We start from the raw sequence: 6,749 nt of genomic DNA, 5'->3' as shown, positions 1-6,749 counted from the left end.
CAAACTTGAACATAGGAAGTTCCATCTAAACATGAGGAGGAACTTCTTTACTTTGAGGGTGGCAGAGCCCTGGAACAGGCTGCCCAGAGCGCTGGTGGAGTCTCCATCTCTGGAGACATTCCAAACCCTCCTGGACACATTCCTGTGCAACCTGCTCTGGGTGAACCTGCTCTGGCAGGGGGGGTTTGGACTAGGTGATCTCCAGAGGTCCTTTTCAACCCTTACCATTCTGTGATTCTGTGAAAGCAGAATCTGCTGTTACAGAGCAAAGGCAGCTTAGAAAGCATGTCCTTACTCTTGTCAGCTGCAGTCACAGTTCCCATTTGAGAACAGGTAATTGACAGTGGTTGAGTTTCTGTTCTATTTAAGTGCAAACCCTACCATATTAGCTGCAATCACCAAAGGCATTGTAAACTAATGCATTGAACTTTGCCTGGAAAGGTGCTAGAAGAACAGCACTGTCAGGTACAGCTCCATTAGTCAGAGGCTGCTCCTTTTTCACTGCTTTTTAGGCTGTAGCTGCCAACTCTTACCTCAGAGATAGGCCCGTCGCATGCAAATGCATCAGCCATGGATTCAAATTGGACTTGCAAGCAAATGTGCCATAGCTGAAATTAATATCAAGGATCAATTGATATCATAACAACATAGGAATATCCCTAGGCATCTGAATCAGGGCAACAGGAAGATTCTGCCCGCTTGTAAATGGGATTTTAACAAGAGGATAGATGTTTTGTGTTTACATCCTGTTACTCAAAGGATTCAATAATATCCTTACTTTTAAAGTCGGGCAAGGAGAAAAGAAAGCCTGCTACTACCTACTTTTTATGAAATATTTCGGGCGTATTCTGGTTTTGGTTGGCATAGAGTTTATTTTCTTTATAGCAGATCATATGGTCTTTATTGGTCTGTCCCTCTACTGAATAGACTGAGAGGGTGTAATAGGTTGGGAGGGGACAAATCTGGCAAATGACCTGAACTAACCGAAGAAGTACTGCGTACCATAGTACATTATGCTCAGCAATAGAAGGGGAAAAGAGAGACTGTTAAGAGGGTTAGCCAGCTTTTGCTTCAAAACTTGGCTGGGTATTAGTCTACCCATGGGAGGTGGTAAAAGATTACCTTTGCATTGCTTGTTTTGTTCTCTATTCTACTTATCCTTCACTTATTAAACTATTATTATTTTATTTTCATAAACTCATAAAATCACCTAGTTTGGGACAGGCCTTTAAGATCATGGAGTGCAACCATTAACCTAACAGGACCTAAACCATCACTAACCCACGTCCCTCAACACTACATCTACCCATCTTTTAGATACTTCCAGGGATGATGAATCAACCACTTCCCTGGGCAGCCTGTTCCAGTGCTTGATAACCCTTTCACTAAAGAAAGTTAGCCAGGACTGTTGGTAAATGATGGAAAGTGGCCTGGTGAGCACTTCCACCAGCTCCCTCAGTACCCTTGGGTGGATCCCCTCAGGCACCATGGACTTGTATGTGTCTAAGTGGTGTAGCAGGTCACTCACTATTTCTCCCTGGATTATGGGGGTTTCATTCTGCTCTCCATCTCTGTCTTCTAGCTCAGGGAAGAACTGATGTTACTAGAATCACAGAATTGTCCAGGCCGGAAGGGACTTCCAAAGGTCATCTACTACTAAAGACTGAGGCAAATAAGGCATTAAACACCTCAGCCTTTTCCTCATCCTTGGTCACTATGTTTTCCCACCACCACCTAATAAAGGATGGAGGTTCTCCTTCATCCTCCTTTTGTTGCTAATGTATTTGTAGAAATATTTCTATTGTTCTTAACAACAGAAGCCAGATTAAGTTCTAGATGGACTTTGGCCCTTCTAATTTTCTCCCTACAAAGCCTCACAACATTTTTGTAGTCCTCCTGGGTGGCCTGCCCTTTCTTCCAAACTCTCCTTTTCCCTTGGCCTGCCCTTTCTTCCAAAGACCATAAACACTCCTTTTCCCCGAGTTGTGACCATAGCTCTCTGTTCAGCCAGGCCAGTCTTTTTCCCTGGTGGCTCATTTTCCTTCACCTGTCGACGGCCTGCTCCTGCGCTTTTAAGACTTCCTTCTTGAAGAGCATCCAGCCTTCCTGGACTTCTTTGCCCATCATTTTATCTTGATGTACAAGTTGTCTTGGTTTTATTCTTGCTGTCCTCTTGCCCCGTTCCACTGGAGGAGGGGGAGAAGTGATGGTGCAGCTGTGTGGTGTTTAGCTGCCCACTGGGGTTGACCCACAACAGAAGGATAAAACACCCTTTCAGCAAATGGGACACCACAGTTCATCCCTGCTCTCATTCTCCATGAATGCAGATCAATGTCTTTCCTGGGAGATTATGAGATCTCTGCAAGATTTTGTTTATCATATTATGAGCTAACTATGCAAATTCTTGTAGTGTCTCTTTTCAAAGTTATGCTGCAAAAGCTTAATCATTTAAGTTCTTTCCTATCATTGGGAGTGATGTCAAATCTTTTCCCTGCATAATGAGCATCTTCAGATATAGTATGTCTCATGCCATCAAAAATTACATGTCACGTTCTTGTCATTTGTTCTGTTTCTTGCAACCTACCCTTTTGCTTTGCTATTACAGAGCTAAAAAAACTGCTCAGTAAATGGTAAATGATTATGCTGTTCAAATGCTCTACTAAATAGCATTAAAATTTGAAGATAATTGCCAAAAAATATAATGTAAATCTTCAACAATTTAAGTTAATTAAAGTCTTTTTGGTTTTTTGTTGGGTTTTTTTTTTTCACAGTAATTAACTGTGGGTGGGTTTTTTCTTTTCTTCTACTGCTAGTCAGAAAAGAAACTTTTCTGCAGTCTGAAAAGTCTGTACAATTAAATCATTTTTTAATTTTAATATTTTCTCTACTCTCTATGTTCATATTAAATCAGGCAAGTTTTCCCTGTTACTTCTATTAAGAGATCTTTCAGTTACTACACATTGACGCACAGTTAATGGTGGAGCAAAATAACAAAAATGTAAAATCCTAATCCTATACATGATTTAGTGTCATATTTTCAAATATATTCAAGTGTGCTATTTAGGCACCTATACATGATTTTCTAATTAAAAATACCTAAATAGCTTAACAGTCTGACTCTCACTGAATATGAACTAGATATTTTTCTCTAATATATAGAAAATTAGAGATTTTTCTCTATCTTTTCCTTAAATGATTTTAATACTTTGTGTGATTTCATTGTCTCTCAAAATATTCTGAATCCTCATTTCAGACAATTTTTAACATTCAAGATACTCTAATAGGTTTCTAGCTACAATGGCTTTTATCTCCAACCTAAAAATTCTCTGAGAGAAACTGGAGGAACTATCTTTCCATCACAGCACAGAACCTTAATTGTTATAGCTGTCTAGCTTCATAATTTCAGTGACTGCAGGTCAGTTTGAAAAGAGAGTTCTGTTCATGGTAACCCATTTCAGATACTTATTTCCTTTTTGGGTTTGCTTTTTCTTTGGTTATTCTGTTTCGATTTAGGGTTTTTTAGTAATCAATGTCTTAAATGCTTGGTAAATCAAGATTTACTTTAAAACATATATACAGAAGTGTACTTAGTTATTTGGTTATTCTGTTTCGATTTAGGGTTTTTTGATAATCAATGTCTTAAATGCTTGGTAAAACAAGATTTACTTTAAAAGTTATATACAGAAGTGTACTTATACAAGGCCCTTTAAACTCTCAGATAAGCTGGTTTCATTTTTAGAGAACAAAAATAATCAGGAGGACTGAGTTATGCAGCCTTCCTACTGCCACACAGGTTTCAATACATTATAAGAGGTGTTTTCCTTCAAGTAAAGATGGTTGGTTTTAAGTTAATTGTTTCCTAAGAAGTTGAGTGATTTTTGAGTCGAAGATCCTTCAAGTAAAGATGGTTGGTTTTAAGTTGTTTCCTAAGAAGTTGGGTGGTTTTTGAGTCAAAGTCTGGTTTCCTTTTGGAGACAGATAAATGAAGTTACTGGTGTATTTTTCTCTTTATCTAGAATTCAAATCTAGAATTTTACTGTTGTCATTATGTATCCACAAAGGATTTCTTTTGTGTTATTATGACTGGTTTCCTTTTGGAGACAGATAAATGAAGTTACTGGTGTATTTTTCTCTTTATCTAGAATTCAAATCTAGAATTTTACTGTTGTCATTATGTATCCACAAAGGATTACTTTTGTTATTACGCTGCCTGCATTGACATAACTCAAAAGGTAGTTATGTGTTTTTGAGAGTCTTATCTTACTGTTGTCATTATGTATCCACAAAGGATTACTTTTGTTATTACGCTGCCTGCATTGACATAACTCAAAAGGTAGTTATGTGTTTTTGAGAGTCTTATCTTTGCTTTTAATATTGCATATTTCCTTTTTACTAAAGCAAGCAGAGAGCTGGTATCTAAACGCCCAAAAATTATATTTCCCCCTCCCCCAAAAAAATATTGTCCAATTTTCTGAGTTAACTTGAAAGGCCTTAGATAGTTTTCTGTTTTCCTCTTATATGTTCTGATTTGAATCAATTGGTTCTGTTCCACTCAGTTTCAGGTTCTTGGGAAGGTTTCAGCAAAAATAATGGCTAGTATGAATTAATGAATTATTTTAACTCATCATGTGTTATTTTCTTCTATTTGGTTGTGTGTCCGCCTAGCTTTTATGCATTGAACATGTGCTGAGGAAAAAAATCAGAGTTTTGTGTTATTATCCAAAAAATAGAAGGGGGGGATCAAAACTCATTTCACATCTTGCTTAGGATACCGAGCAAATAATGGGATTTTCTTGCCTTCTTCTGAAGTGGTTGTTTTGTAGAAAGGAAAATAAAACTGCTAGGGTTGTGATGCTCAGTTGGAATTCTGTAGTGTAGTGGTAAATCCCCAAAGTTAAGCCACATACAAACAGAAAAAAACAACTGTTTAACTACTACTGGTGTTGATGTTGTGCACACAAGGTTCACATTCAGTAACTCTAGAGAAAATGGCCCTATTTCAATGACTTGCTTGATTTATTTAGGTAGTTATTTGTAGTGACAAACAGAATACAACTGTGTGATGGTTTAGCCTCAGCCGGTAGCTAAGACAACACAACTGCTCGCTCCCTCCCACTAATTGTGATGGGGGAGAGAGTCAGAAGAGTAAAAGTGAGGAAAAACTCATGGGTTGAGATAAACTGTCTTTTTTGGGAAGAGCAAAAGCCACACATGCAAGCAAAGCAAAGCAAGAAATCCATTCACTGCTTCCCACCTGCAAGCAGGTGTTCAGCCATCTCCAGGAAGCAGGGATCCATCATGTGTAACAGTTAGAATCATAGAATTGCCTAGGTTGGAAGGAACCAACCATCAACTCAACATTGACAAAAACCATCACTAAAACATATCTCCAAGCACTCCTTCTACCTGGCTTTTAAATACTTCCAGGGATGGTGACTCCACCACTTCCTTGGGCAGCCCATTCCAATGCTTCAGTGTATAAATTTTTCCTAATATCCAATCTAAACCTCCCCTGGTGCAACTTGAGGCCATTCCTTCTTGTCCTATTGCCTGTTACTTGGGAGAAGAGACCAACATCCCTCCTGGCTACATGCTCCTTTCAGGGAGTAGAGAGCGATACAGCTTCCTTTTCTCCAGACTAAACAATCCCAATTGTTACTTGGGAAGACCCATGCCATAACTCCAAATGTGTGCATTCCCTTCCTCCTTCTCCCCTCCCTCCCCCAGTTTTATATATTGAACATGACACCATATGGCATAGAACATCTCTTTGGTCAGTTGAGCTCAGTTGTCCTTGCTGTGTCTCCACCTGATTGCCTGTTACTTGGGAGAAGAGACCAACATCCCTCCTGGCTACATGCTCCTTTCAGGGAGTAGAGAGCGATACAGCTTCCTTTTCTCCAGACTAAACAATCCCAATTGTTACTTGGGAAGACCCATGCCATAACTCCAAATGTGTGCATTCCCTTCCTCCTTCTCCCCTCCCTCCCCCAGTTTTATATATTGAACATGACACCATATGGCATAGAACATCTCTTTGGTCAGTTGAGCTCAGTTGTCCTTGCTGTGTCTCCACCTGACTTTGCAGGGTGGTGTGAGAAGTAGAAAAAGCTTTGAGTACTTAGCAACAACCAAAACCACCAGAGGCTATCAATGCTATTTCTCATCCCAAATCCAAAATGCATCACTACACCAGCTGCTAGGAAGAAAGTTAACTCCATCCCAGCCAAAACCATGACAAACTGTGTTGACGTTGTAGTTGCCTGTGTTAAGTCCTAATACAAAGCATAGAGAGGAGTAGATGTTTGCAAGAGCAACTTGTCTAGAGGAAAGGACTTTTCTTCTGACTCCATTCCAGCACCCAAACAAGTTGGTACTGACAGCTGATCTCTGTCACAGAATCAGTGAGAAGCATTCAAGGACTCACTGATCTGACCACTTCCACAGGAACTAGTAACTAACGCTATTTGATCCTTAATGACACTATTTTAATGGACATTTATTAGTTTGTAAAAGAGTACTCCCATCAATCTATAAGAGACTCCAGGAAGGATTATTATTTTTTTTTTTCCCAAATGAAATCCATTTTCTCTCCTTTATATAAAATGAGACAGGAGATTAATACTATTCTAACGGGTAGGACAGTTAGGTAAAGAAAGAATGACTGTTATCTCTCCTGATGAATATTCAGTTCTGCAAGTTTCAAGGGAGTAAGTTGGAGCACTTTATGGCAGAATTGTTTGGTGACC

Source organism: Calidris pugnax, unplaced genomic scaffold (genome assembly GCF_001431845.1).
Source record: "Calidris pugnax isolate Ruff unplaced genomic scaffold, ASM143184v1 scaffold114, whole genome shotgun sequence".
NCBI lineage: Eukaryota > Metazoa > Chordata > Aves > Charadriiformes > Scolopacidae > Calidris > Calidris pugnax.
Note: the sequence above shows the minus strand (reverse complement) of the source record.